General features: G+C 41.7%; 1 protein-coding gene across 3 annotated transcripts in view; it reads right to left on the bottom strand.

Annotated features, from left to right (window-relative positions):
• The window catches only part of LRP2 (LDL receptor related protein 2), a 176,663-nt gene that overhangs the window by 154,834 nt on the left and 653 nt on the right, over window positions 1–21,176 (bottom strand). The gene's annotated exons all lie outside the window — the stretch shown is intronic.

The following is a 21,176-nucleotide window of genomic DNA, read 5'->3' on the forward strand; positions in this document are numbered from 1 at the left end:
TGAAGCTTCTTACTTTTACTGATTCATTCATTCATTCATTCAATCGCATTTATTGAGCGCTTACTGTGTGCAGAGCACTGTACTAAGCGCTTGGGAAGTACAAGTTGGCAACATATAGAGACGGTCCCTACCCAACAGTGGGCTCACAGTCTGGTAGGGAAAGACTGATGTAATGCTGCTGTCAGACGTTTCCAATTCAATTTAAGCAGCCCTTTTATAAAATTTCTGTGAGTTATACATTTTATCTTGCACTTAAAAGTAAAAGCTCTTGTTGAATCCAGGCACTCCAGCATTAAAGGATATTACCTTAAGGTAGGGTGCCTACAGTAGAACTCTAAGAATCACAAAAGAGATCACAATACTCTCTCTCTCACTACACCCAGAAACAACACATCGGGAAATCAACCTTCCCACCTATTAAGTGTCTCTCTTCCTTCATCCCTAACTAGTTCAACATCGCAACCCTCACACTGAAGTCTCAAAATCACTTCATCTGAGAGCCACAGGTGGGACCCAGTTGAGGATTACTAGTAGGAACCACAGATCAGTAGACAGAGTCAGCCCTGGGAAGTAGAAATTCTGATGACTTCTGCAGTGAATTCTGATGACTTATGTGACTTGAGGGGAAATAGAACAGTTTCCCTGCCACAGCCTAGCACACCAATGTGGGTAACACTTTATCCACCAACACCAAAGCTTTTTGTCAAGGACTTGAATACCATGATCAAGTAAAATCCTGGATAACTGTAAAAAAAGAGATCTCTCCTCCCCTTCCCCCCATCACAGTTAAATTCAAGTCCTGTTTCAGTGGATCTAAAAGCACTGGGGCCCATAGCTGGGTTTGCTAAACAAATTAACCACTAGAACTGATATAAATTAGGATCAAGTAGAACTTCCAACCCAGTTTATTTTTAGATGCATGATCATTGAGGCAGCATGAGCAAAAAGAAAGGAGAAAAACGCGGAAGGGAACCTAGTTCCTTTCTACAGTTAAAGATCTGTTAATTACAGGTTCATTGCTTTATGAAGGAGAGTTTCTTTTCCTTTCTGAATTCCCTGCTCATTCAAGAGGCAGTCACCTCTGGAATCAGGGAGAGGTTGCCAAAAATTAATACCAATAAGCTTATTTCTGTGGAGATACTGATTTCCCAGCCAGATGCTGATAAAACCTGACACTCCTTTCATGTAGAGGGAATCCTACTAGCAGGCTATCTGCTAATCTGTGCTTTAAAAAATAAACAATTAAAGCTCATTTGAAGGTCTCTAAAGGACTTTGGAATGTTCAAGAAAAAGAGTCCTTTGGTTGTTTTTTAAGTTCACTTAATTATACTAGATTTTCACTTTTTTTGGCTGTTGTACCTCTGCTCATTTTAAGGAAGCAGGTGATAGTTTGTGTTTGCTGCAACACCCCCCCGCACCTCCGAAAATAGAAAAAAAAAAGCCTATAGAACTTTCTAAAGGAGTTGTGTCATTTCTGATTTTTGAATCTAGGCATTCCCAGTCAGTGACTTTGGCCGCATCCAGGTGCACCTCAAGATTTTGCATTACCATCATCTTCAATTCCATCATAAATACAGTTAACTCAAGATGGCAGCTTCCAGAACTGAGGACCATCACCCTGGGATCAAACATTTTGACACTCAGAAAGTGTTCCTGCACATGTTCAAATCCATCAAAGACAGTGGTTTCCAGCAAAAGGTGGGAAACATTAAACAATGATCACTGTAAGTTACAGCAATTTTAACTTTTTTTCATGGTATTTGTTACACATTTACTATGTGCCAAGTACTGTACTAAAACACTGGGGTAGATACAAGCTAATCATGTTGAACAAAGTCCATGTAGTTCAGGTGGCTCACAGCCTTACCCCCCTTTTACAGATAAAGTAACTGAGTCACTGAGAAGTTAAGTGACTAGCCCAACTTCACTCAGCAGACAAGTTATGGAGAGGGAAAGGCCCAAGTTCTTTCTAGAAGGCCATTACTTTGCAAGTGCAATTACTTGTAAGTGTATGGTGCTTTTAAGAAGTTACTTTCTACATCCCAAAATAGATTACTACCCAGCAGGTTGTCTTGCTACTAGACCTTCTGTCTCTGACTCTTGCGGTGCTTTCTAACAGCCTGGGTCTTGGCGTGTCCAGTAACCGAAGGCTAAATGAATGGCAGAGGTTTGCAATCCACGTAAATAGAGAAATACACTTCCAAGTTGTTGATGTGGTTGCAGGCATCAAAGATTAGCCGTTCTATGGCTTTGTCGGAGTCTACCACCACTATCCAAACTTAGTGCCAAAAAAATGTAATTTTTAAAAGTGTAATATTGTTATAGTTCTTTAACTGTGCAAATATACTGTTGAAAGAGTCCAACTTTATATTTGTGGTGAAATAAAAAACTGCTTTGCCCAAAAGCTGCTACGCAGTTCTGCCATTGGTAAAGAGCTTATCTTAAGGACCAAATCAGCTCTGTCCCAACCTCTCCAGGGTGATAGATAAACCAGTCACAGCATAACCAGCTGACAAATAACCAGGGAAGAGTAGGTCCATCAGAGAGATGCCTCCAGGGCCAGACTACTGTAGAGGTCACTTATTTAGTAGATTCGTGATAAACTGACCTTTTTCAGGGGAGGGGAAAGATAACCCTGTCTACCAGCTGCCGAGCTCTGCCTGTCCTTATATCCCAGTCCCACCATCTCACCAATCCCCACAGACCTCCCTTTCTGATGTTACCTGTTCCCAGTAACCTGCTGGGAAGAGGTAATCCAACTCTCAACCCATACACCATTCCAACTTGCTCAGGTGATAGATGCCCAGCCTTGCCCTTCTTTGAAGGGCAATGAAGTTTGGACACTGCTAAAAGTATGGAAGGGAAGAGGTAAAGTAACAAGGAAGCTCTGGAGAGGTAGGAGAGGGTGGTCAAAAGTGGTTCAGGAATGCAAGGGACAAAGGCCATCAACATCCAGAATCTAGTACGGAAAAAGAACAGGTATTTCATCCCCATTTAAAGATGAGAAAACTGAGGTACACAGAAGTTACGTAACTCCTGCTAGACTGTAAACCCATTACCGTAAGGGAACATGTCTACTAACTCTGTTATAGTGTACACATCTAAGTGCTTAGTATACTGCATACAGTGCTCAATAAATACAGTTGATATAGTAAAATTATACTTATCTTCAAGTTAGTCAATTAGCCAACCATGCAGATATTAAAACTTAATGGGCACAGAGTGCTCTGCTAGATGAGGAACTAGATTAGCGACGCAAAAGCAAAATTAGCCTTAAGAACCTTATCGCAACTTGGGTCCTATGAATACTTACATGTTGGAGCAAAAAACAATTATAGCATTTGTTAAGTGCTTACTATGTGCCAAGCACTGTTCTGAGCATTGAATAATAATAGCTGTATTTGTTAAGTGCTCACTATGTGCAAGGTGCTGTACTAAGCACCGGGGTAAATACAAGCAAATTGGGTTAGACAGTCTCCTGCGGGGCTCACAGTCTCAATCCCCATTTTACAGATATGGGAACTGAGGCATAGAGAAGTAAAGTGACTTGCCCAAGGTCACACAGCAGATAAGTGGCGGAGCGGGGATTAGAACCCATGACCTTTTGAGTCCCAGGCCCGGGCTGTATCTGCTATGTCAAGTACCTTGTTGTATTTAAAGGAAGGGGGCTAAAATGCTTATTTGGGAATTGCAACCAACACCCTCTGAGATGATCAAAAGCCAGAGGATAAGGTGGATGTCAATTTTATACCAGTGATAGATAAAAATCACTGGATTGTGATGCCAAGTCTGAATTGGGGAAAACCTCTTACCCTCCCATTTCTAAATCAGCCCCACTTCTCTTTCCAGTCTTTAGACATTTGAATAATCTATATCTATGCTCTTAATTCTCATCTGTTCTCTTTAGGATGAACACCCAGACCCCACAGTCTGGCTCGTGCTCCCTTTACCCTTCGGCAGGGCATTATAAACAAAGCTCACGTTCCCCTGGGGCTGGTTATTCAAGGTCCAAAATCTCTTCTCCCACATGAAAGACATAATCTGAGCAACGGCCTCTGTGATAAACTATGCATCTGCTGGAGTTAATCAATTTCCTTAAAAGGCCTCTGGCCTTCTCCTTCCCATCAATAATAAACACCCACAGAGTGCCTGGGATTGGATAATGTTGTGTTGCAACTCCTGGTACCAGTAACCTGAAGTGCATTAACTGAGAGGCAGATAAAGAATCTAAGTCTGTGGGGAAGCTTGCTTGACCCTGACACCACCAGTTTGGTCCCTGACTCTAAATCTGCTTACCTACTCTACAACAATCCAAGCAAATAAATCACACCCTGGATAGTCCCCATTTATATACAGGGTCCTCATGGTGGAAACAGAGCTTTATAGCTCTTTACAGCAATCACCATCCTGCTAGCTAATCATCTGTGGGCAGGGATTGTCTCTCTTTACTGCTGAATTGCACTTTCCAAGGCTTAGTACAGTGCTCGCCATACAGTAAGCGCTCAATAAATACGAATGAATGAATGACTGAATGAATCTGAGTCAGGGAATTATCAGACTAAAGGCCCCAAACTCTGTCCTCCAGGGACTTTTTGAGCTAATTAATACAAAGACTTAGAATATCAGTTTGACTCCTTATGTCTTCAAAAAACCTCATCCTGGTGGTTTCAAACTCTGAAGAGTTCAGGAAAATGTGCTTGACAGGTGGGTGGGAAAGACTGAGGTTGCAATGGAAAAGGCTTTTAAACTGACGGGTCTTGGCTGGGTTTCTCCCTGCTTTCTATTCGGGATTGTCTCAGGAGAGGAGTTTAATCTTTGTAGAGCCCTAGTCCTCAGGGCCATACAGCTATAAATAATAATGATGGTATTTGTTAAGCGCTTACTATGTGCACAGCACTGTTCTAAGTGCTGGGGGGGATACAAGGTGACCAGGTCGCCCCATGTGGGGCTCACAGTCTTCAACCCCATTTGACAGATGAGGGAACTGAGGCACGGAGAAGTTAAGTTACTTGCCCAAAGTCACACAGCTGACAATTGGCAGAGCCGGAATTTGAACCCATGACATCTGACTCCAAAGCCCATGCTCTTTCCACTGAACCACGCTGCTTCTCTTAAATACACACACAGACCACACCCCTACCTCTATACACACAAGCACACAGGCTCTCTCTCCCCTTGTATTACCTCTCTTTTAGAGACAAACTGGATGCTCATTCTTGAGAGTAGGCAACAACTCAGGACCTAATCATCTGTGGGAAATAAAACTAACCAAATCCCAGAGAATTCAAGATAGCATGACGCAAATAATTGAAAAAACACGATTAACTGCCTAAGGTGGGGTTTCGGCAACCTTTTCTTATAGGACAGACAAGCAAAATGAAATGTACGAGCAGCTATGGTGCAAAAGAGCCATATGATTTATGCCCCCCTCCCTCCACATGACATAATTAGGGAAAGGCAGAGAAGGAAGCGGGGAGAAGAGGAAGGGGCAGGAGAGAGGTGAGAAGGGTGTAGGAGAAGAGTAGAGGGAAAGAGGAGTCAGCATTCATTCATTCAATCGTATTTATTGAGCGCTTACTGTGTGCACAGCACTGTACTAAGCACTTGGGAAGTACAAGTTGGCAACATATAGGGACGGTCCCTACCCAACAGTGGGCTCACATTCTAGAAGGGGGAGACAGAGAACAAAACATATTAACAAATTAAAATGAATAGAATAAACATATACAAATAAAATAGGTTGTCCTCCAGGAGCACTTCATCATCATCATCATCAATCGTATTTATTGAGCACCTACTATGTGCAGAGCACTGTACTAAGCGCTTGGGAAGTACAAACTGGCAACATATAGAGACAGTCCCTACCCAACAGTGGGCTCACAGTCTAAAAGGGGGAGACAGAGAACAAAATCAAACATACTAACAAAATAAAATAAATAGAATAGAAATGTACAAGTAAAATAAATAAATAAATAAATCTAGTAATAAATATGTACAAACATATATACAGGTGCTGTGGGGAAGGGAAGGAGGTAAGATGGGGGTGATGGAGAGGGGGACGAGCATTTGTCAGCAACAAGCAAGGCACCCAGGGTCTCTGTCAAGAGGGGCAGGTGGGTGCCAACCTCCAGAAGGCCACAGTCCCAGTCCACCATCGTGGAGTCAGAGGGGATTCTGGGACCCAACCTGACATCATCCTGACCAGGGAGAGTGTTTCTGCCTGCCAGTCAGGGAAGGAAGATGGTCCTCGCCCCATCCCTGGATGCTCCCTTAGCTTCCGAGGTGACCCAAGAGCAGCTTGAGCTCACCCTGTGGTCAGTCCAGTGAAGTCTGAGCTGCCATCTTGGCTCCCTCTCTGCTCCTTTCTAGATGAAAGGAGCTGGCAAGCCCAGCTACTTCACGCCCTGTTTACTGGCTACTTCATGACCCGTTTACTGCGTAGCTTTCTGCTCCGGAAACCAGGCTAATGGTCTTGGCCTCATTGTCCCAGATCCCTAGGAGGGCAACCATGCTCAAAAGCTACATTTGATTCAAAAAGGGTCAGATGTAGCTCCCGAGTCACAGGTTTCAAACCCCTGGTCTAAGAAAAGAATAAGGTATTGGTTAACCTGTTGTTCTTCTGGTCTTTTCATTCAACATTTGCTGAAGTGGGTTTCAGGCTGATTTTTCCCAAATGTTTCCCAACACTATAAAACCCTTTTTTTCCATTTTTTAAGGTATTTGTCAGGTGCTTACAATGTGCCAGGCACTATACTAAGTGCTGGGGTAGATACAAGCTAATAAGATTGGACACAGTCCATGCTCCACGGGGGGCTCACAGTCTTAATCCCCATTTTACAGATGAAATAACTGAGACACAGAGAAGTTAAGTGACTAGCCCAAGATCAGACAGCAAACAGATGGCAAAACCAAGATTAGAATCTAGATGCTTCTGGCTCCTAGGCCCATGCTCTATCCACTAGGTCCCACTGCTGCTCAATGAAACTTTACTCATCACACCTCAGATGTGAGTAATAAGCCCCCTCTCAACTTCCTACAAAGTGTTTGTAGTGACTGAGTGAATCAAACAGGCCCCTTAACACCTGGTCCCACATTTTCTGGAATTTCAGTAGAAGGATGACGATCCTCCTTTTGCTCTGGGATGGTACCAAGAACTATAGTAATGGGAATTAAATAAAGAGGAAAGGAGAAGAGAGGCAAGAGGTATGAAGAAGTGTTGAGGATGCAAGAGATTGGAACTGAGTGACCACAAAGAATGTTCGCATTAACTTTGGAACAATCAAACATTATTTACCTGGATAATCCCTTACTCCCTGTTAGAACATTCAAGACACTCACCCTTATTCAGATTTAACATAATTCTAGGCCTAGGTAATCTATGACTACCGAATAGGGTTTATGAGTCACCAATTGCACACTGGGAACTGACAACAGAGAACCTATTTAAAATCACCAATCTGAATGTGCTTTCCCGGAGTCTGTGATATTTTAACAACCCGGAACACCGGTGATCCCCTGGACCTTGCCCCACATTATTCCTGCCTCACTCTGCATTCTTTGAGGTGAATACATTTCTGCTCCTCATAGTTTAACCATGACCACAAACCAGTCCAGATTTTGAGAACCCCAAGGGGGCCAGAAGTTTCTTGCCACAAGCACCTTAAATACAATAAGCAAAAGTTATCTCTGGGTGAAGCAAACAGTTTTTTTCAAGGAATAATGAAAATACAAAACTAGAAACACAAATAAGTATGTAGGTCCCAAATGACATTGTGTCATGTCCAGATTGCCGTTTACAACTGCAATGAGAAATGGGGGTCATATACACTGTGATTTGACCATGGGATAAAACTGCACGGTGAACACAGGAGAAAAATATTTTTCACTCTGCAATCCAGAGTGGTTCCTATAGGTCCAGCCTATCCCCAAATCTTCTCCGGTTTGGCTCATGGATAGTTAATAAATATTCCTATAGATTCTCCCTATTTGTACAACTACTCCCCAATAAGTCATTGTTTCGTTGTTAGATTACTGATCTGCATCCTTATTTGTACAACTACTCCCCAATAAGTCATTGTTTCATTATTAGATTACTGATCTGCACTTAAAATCACCCAATATTCCCTTTTAAAGTTGACTAGCCGCCTGTGGCATATCAAGTGGTGCTCCTATTTTCAGTAAGGCAGCTGTTATTCTGATGTTAGTACACTGCAAGTATTCCCTAAACATTACTAACTCATGAGTATTTGGCCCAGCTCAGGAGCCCAAACTCTCTGCTAGTGATAATAGAATGTTTAGTTGAAGTAGTAAGAAAGTCAGCAAAACCCTAGTTTGGCGTTAAAGGTACTTTGTCTTCTCTGACTTCACCATTTCGACCAAACTACATAATTATCACTAGTGCATTAAACTTTAATAAAGCATTTAATACAGATGTGAACATAATGTATTTTGTTTGACAAAATAATTTTACCTGTAATTAATCCCCCTAATTTCATTAATTCTCATAGTGAATTTAGATTCACTTAACACCATTTCACCTAGTCATATTTTTCAGAATAATTACAACATTGCCATTCCCTTTTAGAGTAGAATGCCATTTCTGAAAAGGTCTATGAGCCTCATTACGCAAACATGAGAACCTCTAATTTAGAAAGTGAATACGGAACAGTTCAAATGTTTCCTTCTTTAGGTAAGCAACCTCAAATTGCTGTGATTCAATGTTGCCCACCATTCCTCCCAATTGAATGGCTGATCGCAATAACTTGCCCCAAGGCCCCTTGACTGTGAGCCCTTTGTGGGGCAGGGACCATGTCTGATCTGATGAAATTATATCTTTGCCAATGCTGAACAAAGCGCTTGTCACATAAGGAAACTGAGGCATAGAGAACTTAAATGATTTGCCCAAGCACACGGGAGGCAAATGACAGAGCCGGGATGAGAACCAAGTCCCCTAGCTTCCAGGCCCAAGCTCTTTCCACTAGGCCAGTGGAATGGAAACTAACTCAGAAAGTTAGGCAATAGTTATCCAATTGGAACTGGAGCACCAGGAAAGCGTTCTTGTTCGGCAATGCGTCTTTAGAGTTGATACCTTTTTTAACATAGGAACTTGGGGAAATAGGGTTCCTGCTGCATCCCTGCTCATGGGGGAGCTGAAAAACTCAATAAACGTCTACCGTAAACATCTGGTTTAGGGAAGCGTTAGTTGGAAGGAGGAGGTTTCTTATAAAGCCCCCTTTACCTTGCAACTGCCAATAGCTCTGGTTTCCAGAACCAACATTATTGAGGGCGTCTTCTCCCAAGTTTCAACTCTGGTCTTACATTCAGGTTCACAACCAAAAGTTGATAACTCTAAGGTTTTTATGGGAGGGAAAAAGTGCTGATTATGGCGGGAGTGGGGGGGGACTGTAACAAAAAAAAATCAATCAATCAATCAATCGTATTTATTGAGTGCTTACTGTGTGCAGAGTACTGTACTAAGCGCTTGGGAAGTACAAGTTGGCAACATATAGAGACAGTCCCTACCCAACAGTGGGCTCACAGTCTAAAAGGGGGAGACAGAGAACAAAACCAAACATACTAACAAAATAAAATAAATAGAATAGATATGTACAAGTAAAATAAATAGAGTAATAAATATGTACAAACATATATACATATATACAGGTGCTGTGGGGAAGGGAAGGAGGTAAAATGAGGGGGGTGGAGAGAGGGACAGGGGGAGAGGAAGGAAGGGGCTCAGTCTGGGAAGGCCTCCTGGAGGAGGTGAGTTCTCAGTAAGGCCTTGAAGGGAGGAAGAGAGCTAGCTTGGCAGATGGGCGGAGGGAGGGCATTCCAGGCCCGGGGGATGACATGGGCCGGGGGTTGATGGCGGGACAGGCGAGAACGAGGCACGGTGAGGAGATTAGCTGCAGAGGAGCGGAGGGTGCAGGGTGGGCTGTAGAAGGAGAGAAGGGAGGTGAGGTAGGAGGGGGCGAGGTGATGGACAGCCTTGAAGCCAAGGGTGAGGAGTTTCTGCCTGATGCGCAGATTGATTGGTAGCCACTGGAGATTTTCCATTACTGCAAAAACAGACATAAACTGCCTTTTTTATTCAGAGACGATCCTATTGACTGTGATCTTTATCCATGAAAAGCCAAATTGCAACCATCTATCCAATTCACACTGTTCACGCTTTTTTCCTGTTTGAAGTCTGTTTCTAAGTCTCATCATCTGCCCCAAGCCTTCAACAATTAGTCAGTTAGTGGTATTGAATACTTACTGAGTGCCAAACACTGTATTAAGCCCATGGATGAGTACAACAGAAAAAACACATTCCCTGCTCTCAAGGAGCTCACAATCCAATCAGTCTCTGTGGTCTCTGAAATTCAATCTATTGGTCACCTCTCCCTCCCTCTCCCCTTTAACTGACAACTCACATCCTCCTGGGAACTCAGATGGGCAGAAACACACTGAGGGAGCCAAGCTTGGGGGTCTGGTGAGTGGGGGCAATCTTGTGGGGTAGAATCTATGGACTAGTCCCACAGGAGTCTTCTTAAGTGGCACCAGTTATGTCTTTGCAGTGGGAAGGAGAACAGCAAGAATTCCCACTCTACAAGGAGAGGACTTGGGTGGCAATGGAGAAAGCACAACTCTGAAATGTCCACTTAACTAAAATCCTCTTCTACCCAGAAAAAAAATGTGCTGGAGGGCAGTGGGGGCTAGGAAACCTCCTATTGTGAGCAGAAGGGAATGGGAATGAATCACTCAGCCTGGGAGAGATGAAGAGAATGAAAGTCTAGAAGGATGCAGGGGTCATAAACAGTAGTACTGATTCTTGAGGTCTAGGAAGAGTAGCCATTTTACAGTATCACCACCATGGCCACCAATCAATTGAATTTATTGATAGTTTACTGTGTGCACAGTGCTCTACTAAGTGTTTGGGAGAGTACAATAGATTTGGTAAACATGATTCCTGCCCCCAAAGAATGCACAATAAAGTGGATTACAGTCAAAATCCCAAATTCTTCTCTTAATTCCTCAAATCAACGTCTTCCAATTATACCCTGAAATGGGATCCTTATAAACACAGCCTATAAGCATTAAATACCTGTTCTCCCTCCTACTTAGTCTTACTTAGTCTCCCTACTTACTTAGTGTGAGCCCCATGTGGACTGTGTCTGACCTAGTTATCTTGAATCTACCCCAACTCTTGAAAGTGCTGAGCAAATACCACAATTTTTATTATTATTGCTCACGCTAGCTTTTCAGACCTGAGACACTAACTTTTCAGACATGAGCGGGAGGCAGATGGATGCTGTTCTTGAGGAAGCACCAAGAGATGAAACAGTCACACAACACAGACACAGAAATAGGAAAGCAAAGGAAGAGGAACTGAGAGGGCCGGACAATTCAGAAATATAAGCAGACTGAAGAAAGGCAAAAAGAGTACCATTCCTTGAACGGAATTGCTTAATCTCTATTTTTAAGACAAACGTTTGATTTTTAGTGTTAAAACACCTAGCAAAAACTCTTGTATTGCTTTCAGAACAATACGATATTCTGCTTCTGTTTCCTTTTTATTGTTTTTACTGAAATCTACAAGGTGCGGAGAGGGAAGAATGTTGACTTCATGTGCTCTAGGTAGTTGTCTGGTGAATTACATGATAATAATAATAATAATGGTATTTGTTAAGTGCTTACTATGTGCCAAGTACTCTTCTAAGCACTGGGGTAGATACAAGGTCATCTGGTTGTCCCACATGAGGTTCACAGTCTTAATCCCCATTTTACAGATGAGGTAACTGAGGCACAGAGAAGTTAAGTGACTTGCCCAAAGTCACACAGCTGATAAGCGGCAGAGGTGGGATTCAAACCCATGACCTCTGACTCCCAAGCCCGTGATTTTGCCACTAAGCCATGCTGCTTCATGATGACGCTGAGGAAAAATGTAGTACTGGAAAACGAAAGAGGGAGTCCAGGCAAATTTTGCTGGCTGAATAGAATTTGGAGGGAACTTAACAATTTTATGGAAAGTAGATGCAAAGCCGATGAGAGTAGAATTATTCAGAATAGCCTGGATCTTACCTTGTAATTGGTTTGCTACTCTCAGAGATAAGGTATAGGAAACACAGATCACGAAGCAAATGACTTTCGATCTATCACCGTACACCAGAGGCTTTTTCATACCTGATTTGTTACATCCAATCTTCAATGACATTTATAGGTTCCCTAGATCAATTCCAGGCCCTAGAAATGTCATCATGTAGTGTCCTTGTTTTACAGTTGAAACAACGTGGTCATATTTTGACAGAGCATCATCATCTTAGTGTCACTTCCTAACAACCACTGAAGTGGCACGATGTGAAAGTTCCAATCAGGGTTTTGACAGGCAAAATGTAATTCCATAAATTACATGATGTTCATCCTCAGGGACCAGTTTTTAAGAGAGATAGTTCCTCCACAGAATAGTTTTCCCAATGCTTTGTCTATTTGAATTGTTTGCTTTAAATAGGGCTTTTCCCTTAAGCAGTAGTACTCTGTGCCTATTGCAAGCAAAACACTGTAAAATAAAGGTAAAAGACATGACTTCCATTCTTAGAGATTTTATAACCTAGTAGGGGGAGTAGGTAAACACAAAATAGTTACTTTTAGGAGGAAAAAGAGAGATTACGGAAACAAGAGATTGGAAAGATGGATAGATACATGCAGAGTGCATCAGTCCAAATGTATGCTTTGGGTCCTGAGAGCATTTAAGTGCTAAAGTGGCAGTTGGGATCATATAACCTGTGGAGAAGCCAGTGAATCTTAGAATGACTCCTCCTGGAGGAGCTGGAATTTCAGAAGGCTTAGAAGGTGGACAGGGTTGGGGAAGGAGTTCCAGGTGGCAGGGAAGGTGAGAGCAAGGGGCTGGAGGCAGGGGAAGCAAAAGCAAGGGCCGATGAGGAGAAATAACTGAAGAGGACTGGTAATTTAGGAGAGTTGGTAGAGAGCTTTGAAGCAATGGTTAGGAATTTTCTTGTATAAATATAAATTAGCTGATTTTGTAACTATTCAAAATATCAAATATTGTTATTGCTATTTTACACATGGAAAAACTGAGGCTTAAGCTCAAATGAATTGCCTCAGAACAGTGCTTGGCACATAGTAAGCACTTAACAAATACCATCATTATCAATTATTATTATTATTATTAATAAGCCCTCAAATTTCTGATTGTTCTGCTACATCACTTCCAATTTTTAGCATTTGTAATAATAATGTCTGTAATTTTTAAAGTTATTTTCTAGATTCAATCTATACCCCACTTTTTAAAAAATACCCATTTCAGGGTCATTCGAAGTTTGTGCGTAAAAGGAGATCACCCGTAACTAAGTAACATTAGCTGCTTAATGACTGATACCTTAATTCACATGAATCACCTATGATTGCTTTAGATGAATACGTGAATCCCACAATATGGAATTGCTGAGCTCTGACAGTAGTGTTCTAAATCCCAGGAGTCTCTTCTCTTCCACATCACTAACTAAACAAATGACATTTGAAAGAAGACCAAAGCATCATGGAGAAAGCAGAGACATCGCTGATTCTCACAAAGGAAAGCAACTGGAACATTTTCATAAGAATGCAGTTGGCTAATGGCTCTGTCACATCTGTGAAATAACAATTGGGCTGGGAGGGACCCATGAAGATGACACTCCAATAGCAAAAGCAATTCTAACTAGACAAGCTGATGGACCAGTTCTAGTACAATCTACATGGATAATCAGCAAAATTAAAAAAAATCCCCCGTAGATACACTTTCACCCACAATCCTCTAATTTAACAAATTAAATAAATGTATTACAAAATCAATGGCATATACTGTAAACAAAATGTCCTGTCTTGTTCTGTAACAGATGCAAATAAAGTGTGCGGTCAAATGAAGTGTTTTCTTGATCCATCAAGTACCTTCAATTTTCAAGGAACAGCCAAACATGTACATTCATAAATTCTTTAAAATAGATGGTTTATCTTTAAAATCTACTCAAGAAGGTGTTAATCATCATCTGTCCATGTTCTGGCAAAGGGAATGGACAATTTTCAAAATGAGTTAAAAAAAAATCTGAACTTTGCCAACTGTCCTCCCTCTGCTCCCCCACTTTCCTCTGATTATTGGTTGATTCGATTTTTAAAGTGTGCCCATCAGGGTAGCCATTGAGCTAATGAACAAATGAAATTAAACAAAACAGAGTCAGACTTGTCATTCCTCTCTGCACAGAAGGGCTCACCCTACCAACCAGGAAAGGCGCTGAACTACAGAGATGTGTCTCACTCAATGATGTCAAGGTCAATAAACTAGGATGTTATGGGAAAGTCAGGGGGAGGATAGGGTTTGGGTGGGAAGATATAAAGTTCTGTTGTAAATATGTTAAGTTTGAGGTGACAGCAAGACATCCAAGGAGACATTCCATGAAGGCAGGAGGAAATGCGAGACTGCAGAGAGGGAGAGAGATAAGGGCTGGAGATGTAGATTTGGGTATCATCCACACAGAGGTGGTAGTTGAAGCCATGTGAGTGAATGAGTTCTCCAAGGGAGTGGGTGTAGATGCAATCAGGAACCACAGGGCCCATCTAACTTGTACTTCCCAAGTGCTTAGTACAGTGCTCTGCACACAGTAAGCGCTCAATAAATACGATTGAATGAATGAATAAGCCTGAGCCAGATTGTGCGGAAATGTCACCCGCTGCAGCCTTGCACATTAATTCTCCTCAGGAATTCAGTCATATGTCCTCTTTCTAGCGTCTGACCCATGAAATTTCCCATGAGAATGTAAGTGATAATAGAACCACTGACAGTTCAAGGATAATTTTCTGAAACAACAATATTACATTTTCACCTTCCTGTTACTGAATCAAGTTTACCAGACTAAGCTCACAACCAGACTAAGCTTACAAATAGATATCTGTACTTAGAGGTGTACAATGATACAGTGCTGAAGTGCCATTTCCCAACCTAGAAGATGACCAACCAATTGACACCTTCATAGTCCTTCTAGACTTTGTGCCCACTGTTGGGTAGGGACCATCTCTATACGTTGCCAAGCTGTACTTCCCAAGTGCTTAGTACAGTACTCTGCACACAGTAAGCCCTCAATAAATACAAGTGAATGAATGAATGAATTAATCAAATTAAAGAATTGCAAACCTAGAAAACATTAAGTGACCTGACACCAGTGACAAAAGTTTATTTTGGAAGCTCCATGTACCTGCCCTATTTATACTTAAATACTTATGTTCACTTATTAAGTCTGATTTTTCAAACCATTTGAAAGAATGTGCTGACCTGAAAGAGCAAAAGTGTCCCAAAACTCACCATTTCCAAAAGCTAGTGGACTTCAAACTCACTCCCTTATTAAACGTTACCTCAGGATGTCTGTCAAACAGCAACTGGATTGAGATGTTTTATAAACAGGAATGCAGGGCAGGGAGGGAGAAAATCCCTAATTTGTCTTCAATAACATACATCAAAAAAACTCCCTCTAGTCTTAAAAGTGCATTTCAGTAATTCAATCATTAATTTACCAGATTTAATGGAAACTTTTAACCAGAGGTTAATTCATTTATCTGATGACACCAGTTAATTAACCACTCTGATTTAATCTTCTCTTAAAACATCAACTAATCATTTTCAGGTGTCAATGTGTAAATAATTAAATAAAAAAGAAAGTCTCCGTCCTCTTCAAGGAAGTGTTTTCTCTGCAGATGCCATCCAAGAAAAGTTTAATAGCAGAAGAAGCCATATTTCAAATGGCTTCATTTTGTCAAACAATAGCTTTGGAATCATCAGGTCATGATTATTTGCTAATACTTCAAAATATACCAAGGGAACTTTTTTGGCTAAATAACCAATTAGTAATTGCACTGTTTTTTTCTATGTTTGCCTTACATTAAGACATTTTAAAATATTCTGCAACTAACTCATGATTTCTTTATACATGGATTTGAAAGCAGGTTTAAATTGTTCATCTTTTTTCCAGTGATACAAGTCACTGAGGGAATCTGTAGCTGAGCTTGGAAGAATGCTACCTAAATCTCTAGCTCCCAAGCCAATGTTCTATCTAGAAGATCATACTGCCTCTCTGAAAGAAAAATAAACCCAGTGGTCTTTGATCCTCCTCCAATATGAACACAGGGTAAAGGGCTCAGGTCAACCTAACAGGTCAAGAAGAGAGACCCAAACCAAAAAGAACGAAATGTTTTAATGAAACTTCATTCCACTTTCCCTTAAATGATTCTTTCACTCAATACCGGCAAAGCATATGAAAAGTAAATCTGGATTTTTAAAGGGATTTCAATGATCAAATTTCTACCTAGGTCCAAGTGTGAAAAACCACTTTCATTTGCTTTTCCCAGTACAGGGCATGCAGCACATAGCTCAAATCCCTTCTCTGATGTCTTATTTCGGTTGCCTTGACTTCTGTAGTTTAATCATTTACTGTTAACTCTAGCCCTCGGTAAAGATCTAACTTGAACCACCTGTCCCCAGCTTCCACTTTCAATTTTTAACTGTACATTTTGTTTTTCTCTTGTTTCTCCACCTCAAGTGATTACTTGGCAAATTCTTGCTACACTTCACTGCCCTGAATGATGGGGAAGAAGTAAATAATTAGAGAAATATCAAGGCAGTCCTAAAAATTAAAACAAGTTTTTGGGGTTTTTTTTTTTTGCACAGGGGACTTAAGCACTAGACAATTAAATGGAAAAAGATGTGTACTATGTTTAATTCATTTGCATATTTTCCATTTCAACCCTATTGTGGAGAAAGACAGTGGATTAGCCCTACCCAAATGGAGCTGTGACAAATCGTCAAACAGGAAACAATGGCCTCGATCTGTCATCCTCAAAAGAGAGGGAAGGCACATTGTGGAGGAGCAACCATAGTTTTCCATCATTTTTTCCCCCTCTAGACTGACACTACTTCTCAGGAATTTTCTCCTGAGATCATAAAGAAGTATTTTAAATCTAGAGAAAGGTAGGGTTCCCTCTGAATTCCAGAGCTTGCTGGCAGCCGTAGATGACAGATTCCTGGCTGCCACTTCCCAGGCAATGAATTGTCCCAGATCTTGGGAATTCTGGGGGATAAAGTGGAGAAAATGGATTTGAAACACAGCACTGGCAACAGTTTAACCAAATCAGAAAAGGATTAGCTAAGTTAATAAGGACTTAGTCATTCTTAGCTAAGAAAGACAATGAAAACAATAATATGTTTTCTGGCACTTCCTTTTGTCCCAACAGAATGACGGAGGAATTTACACTTCTTCATCCTTCTTTCCAACCACCCTACTTAGACTTCAGTATTGGAATCAGCCATTTTTATCAGCACCTATTATGTGAGAAGCACTGTACAAGGCACTTGGAAACATGAAAATTAAAGGCCTGATCATGGAGTTTACTAATGGAAGTAATAATAAGAAGAAGAAGAAGATGAAGAAGAATTGTGGTATTTGTTAAGTGCTTACAATGTGCCAGGCACTGTACCCAAACACTGGGGAGGATACAAGCAAATCACATTGGACACAGTCCCTATCCCATGTGGGGCTCACAGTCTCTATCCCCATTTTACAGATGAGGTCACTGAGGCACAGAGAAGTGAAGTCACTTGCCCAAGGTCACACAGCAGACATGTGGCAGAGCAGGGGTTAGAACTCATGTCCTTCTGACTCCCAAGCCTGTGCTCTATCTACTATGCCATGTTGCTTCTCAGTAGACAAATTAATACGGATTAAGAATGAAAGACTACAGATAATAGTGGATGCGAGTTAACATAATTAATAATAGTAATATAATAATTATTATTTATATAAGCAAGCAGACAGATGTTTGGGTGCTGAGGAAGCAGATGTGTTTGGTCTGACCAGGATTAATCATGCAATGCCTCCTGGAGGAGTCTTGAAGAAGGGGAGGGATGTGGTAAACTAGGAATAAACTTGCTGTGGAGAGGACAGAGGAATGGAACTTTACTATGTGTCTGGACATCCTCTTCTGAGACTTATAGGAAGATCAGTTGATACTATCACCCTTAAATTTTCTGAATGTCCACAATGTCAGGCTTTAATGTCAGTGTGGCATAGTGGAAACAGCCCGGGCATGGAAATCAGAGGTCATGGGTTCTAATCCCACCTCTGCCACTTGTCAGCTGTGTGACTTTGGGCAAGTAACTTCTCTGGGCCTCAGTTACCTCATCTGTAAAATGGGGATTAAGCCTGTGAGCCTCACGTGGGACAACCTGATAATCTTGTATCCATCCCAGTGCTTAGAACAGTGCTCAGCACATAGTAAGCACTTAACAAATACCATTATTATTATTCAAGCACGTAGTACAGTGCTCTGCACACAGGAAGCGCTCAATAAATACGATTGCACGAATCTGGACACACAGTTCCTAATGGGGAGACGCAGTTGCCACAAAAGGGAGACATCTGAATAGGTGGGATTTGAAGCAAGCTTTGAACAAGGAGGAAAAGAGCACAGCAAACAGAGCGAACAGTTGTCCCAGGTAGGGGAATGGTGGAAGAAGGGTGGGTAATCAAGAACTGGAAAAATAGCAAAAAAAAAAAGGTCCCTAAGCTAGAACATTTTAAGTGGGGCTGTGAAGAAGTTTGTTTGCAGTGGTGATGTTGGGACTAGGAACCAAAATGAACTGACTGCATCCTTTGCTCAGAAGATCACTAAGGAAACAGTTGATCTGATGGAAAAAGTTCTACAACTAATTTACAGTCACCTGAGAAATCATTCCCCAAACTCTTAATATTTAAAATCACTTTCTTTTTGAGAGCCAGGATCAGGTTGGCTTTACTTGATGAGAAGGCCCCTCTGGTAAGGTGCTCTCACTGCAGGCACAGAAACTTTCTGCAATCTGGGCCTCTTTAACCTCCAGTCTGAATTTGAATAAGCTCCTATCCCAGGACCAGTTAGGATACCATATCCTTCTTTAAAGGGCATCCTTTGTTTGATCAAAGCTATTTTCAGTGGGTAGTTGTCCTACAGCTCTCTTTTGTTCTCTGTTGAAAGATGTCAGTTCTGTAAAATAAAAAGTCTAAAAACTCTGGTTTATCTTTTGTAAAGGTTCCTGTATCAGATAATGCCAACTTTCTCTGAGAGAGAAGAAAAGGGCATCTTTGGTTTATGAAGAACATCCACAGATCAAGGAAGGGGGTAACTGGGGGTCGGATCTGGAAAGGGTGATAGCATTTACTTCAGCCGATTTAAAGCACTGGATGTTGGGTTAGGGTTTCCAATGGAGAGATGCAACCTGCACTACCATTGGAAAAGATGTATAATTTTAAGAATTTTTAACCTCATAATCTAGTGATCCATCAAAACAAAAGTTGCGGGGGATTTATTTTATATTTCCTCCACATAGAAATCGTCTGTCCAATTTGGTTCCCCTAAAACATTTTTCACAGGATTAGTGCGAACTATTAACTGTCTCTAGATATCTTCCCAGCTCAGAAACGGATGCTGCCAGCAGCAGTTGCAGTATAATTACTTAGTTGATTCTCCCTAAAGAGCTTACACTGAGTTGACCAAAGAAAGTAGATTAACCATCTGATTACACTCCCAGCACACCCTGCCACCTCCTCCTTGAAACAGTGGGGACTATTCCCCTCATCAATCCCAATCCCAAACTTGCGGCCCTGGGAAATCAATTTTTTACTTCTGCTAATCCTGCAACAATGAGGGTTTCATTTTCATTGTAAGGCAATTAAGTCGTCCAATGAGGAGCTAGGAGAGGGAGAGAAAAAGGGACTCCTCCATCTCCATAGCTAGATTAGTACCAGAGGCAGCGGTCTGCACTAAGCACAGCCCTGTCTTTTAGTCACATGCTGCTCCCAGACGCTACCTAGCAACAGCAAAGCCTGCAGAAAAAAAAAGTTTGTCCTCTCTCTCTCTCAGCACTTCAAATCTATGACTGAAGGCTAAGAGAAGTTTACTTATCAGCAGTTGATTCTCCCAAAAAAGGCTGCTCACACATTTATTCTGCACTCGTACAAGAAAACAAACTCCAAGGGCCGATCATCTCCCTCTGCGGGGAAATCTGCTTCTGGAACCCTCAACTCTGGGTAGGACTGCCTCCTAAACAATTTGTCGCTTCTTCCTTGATGATTAGGATATGAGGTTTATTCCGGTTCTCCGGGGAGAAGTGCTTAACTGTGCCCAAAACTTCCCTGGATGGAAAGAGGCAAGCAGGGTTTGCAGGTGGTTGTCAGTAAAGAAAGGGGTGTTCGTTGCACCCTTCTTTGGCTTTGAGCTGGAGAGGGAACACAAGAAGCTCTGAACCACAAGTGACAAAACGTTCAGAGACATAACAATAAATGAACAGCCTGGAAACCAAAGATGAATCAGTAGCCATCAAAATGCAGTGGAGGCCTCAGTATGGTTTGCCCGACGGCCATCCTTCAACCAACCAATCAATCAATCAATCAAACGTATTTATTGAGCACTTACTTTGTGCAGAGCACTGTACTAAGCGCTTGGGAAGTACAAGTTGGCAACATATAGAGACAGTCCCTACCCAACAGTGGGCTCACAGTCTAAAAGGGGGAGACAGAGAACAAAACCAAACACACTAACAAAATAAAATAAATAGAATAAATATGTACAAGTAAAATAAATAAATAAATAGAGTAATAAATATGTACAAACCAGAGCAGCCCGGGCGTGGGATGGAGGCTGCATTTTGAAAAGCAGCAAACACACCCCTGGGACAACAAAGACCTGAACGCTCAAGAGGGGACCTGTCACAGAAATTTGGGGAGCCACCCCTAGAAACTCTCCGGCTTCCCTTGTCGTGGGGAAGGGTTCAGCACTTCAAATCTATGACTGAAGGCTAAGAGAAGTTTACTTCTCAGCAGTTGATTCAGGAAGAGTTCAGGAAAGGGGAGTTACAGAAGCAGCAGCGTGGCTCAATGGAAAGAGCCCGGGCTTGGGAGTCAGAGGTTGTGGGTTCTAATCCCAGCTCCGCCACTTGTCTGCTGTGTGAGACCTTGGGCAAGTCACTTATAATAATAATGATGGCATTTGTTAAGCGCTTACTATGTGCAAAGCACTGTTCTAAGTGCTGGGGGGGGATACAATGTGATCAAGTTGTCCCACCTGGGGCTCACAGTCTTAATCCCCATTTTTACAGATGGCATTTGTTAAGCGCTTACTATGTG

Source organism: Tachyglossus aculeatus, chromosome 9 (assembly GCF_015852505.1).
Source record: "Tachyglossus aculeatus isolate mTacAcu1 chromosome 9, mTacAcu1.pri, whole genome shotgun sequence".
NCBI classification, from domain to species: domain Eukaryota; kingdom Metazoa; phylum Chordata; class Mammalia; order Monotremata; family Tachyglossidae; genus Tachyglossus; species Tachyglossus aculeatus.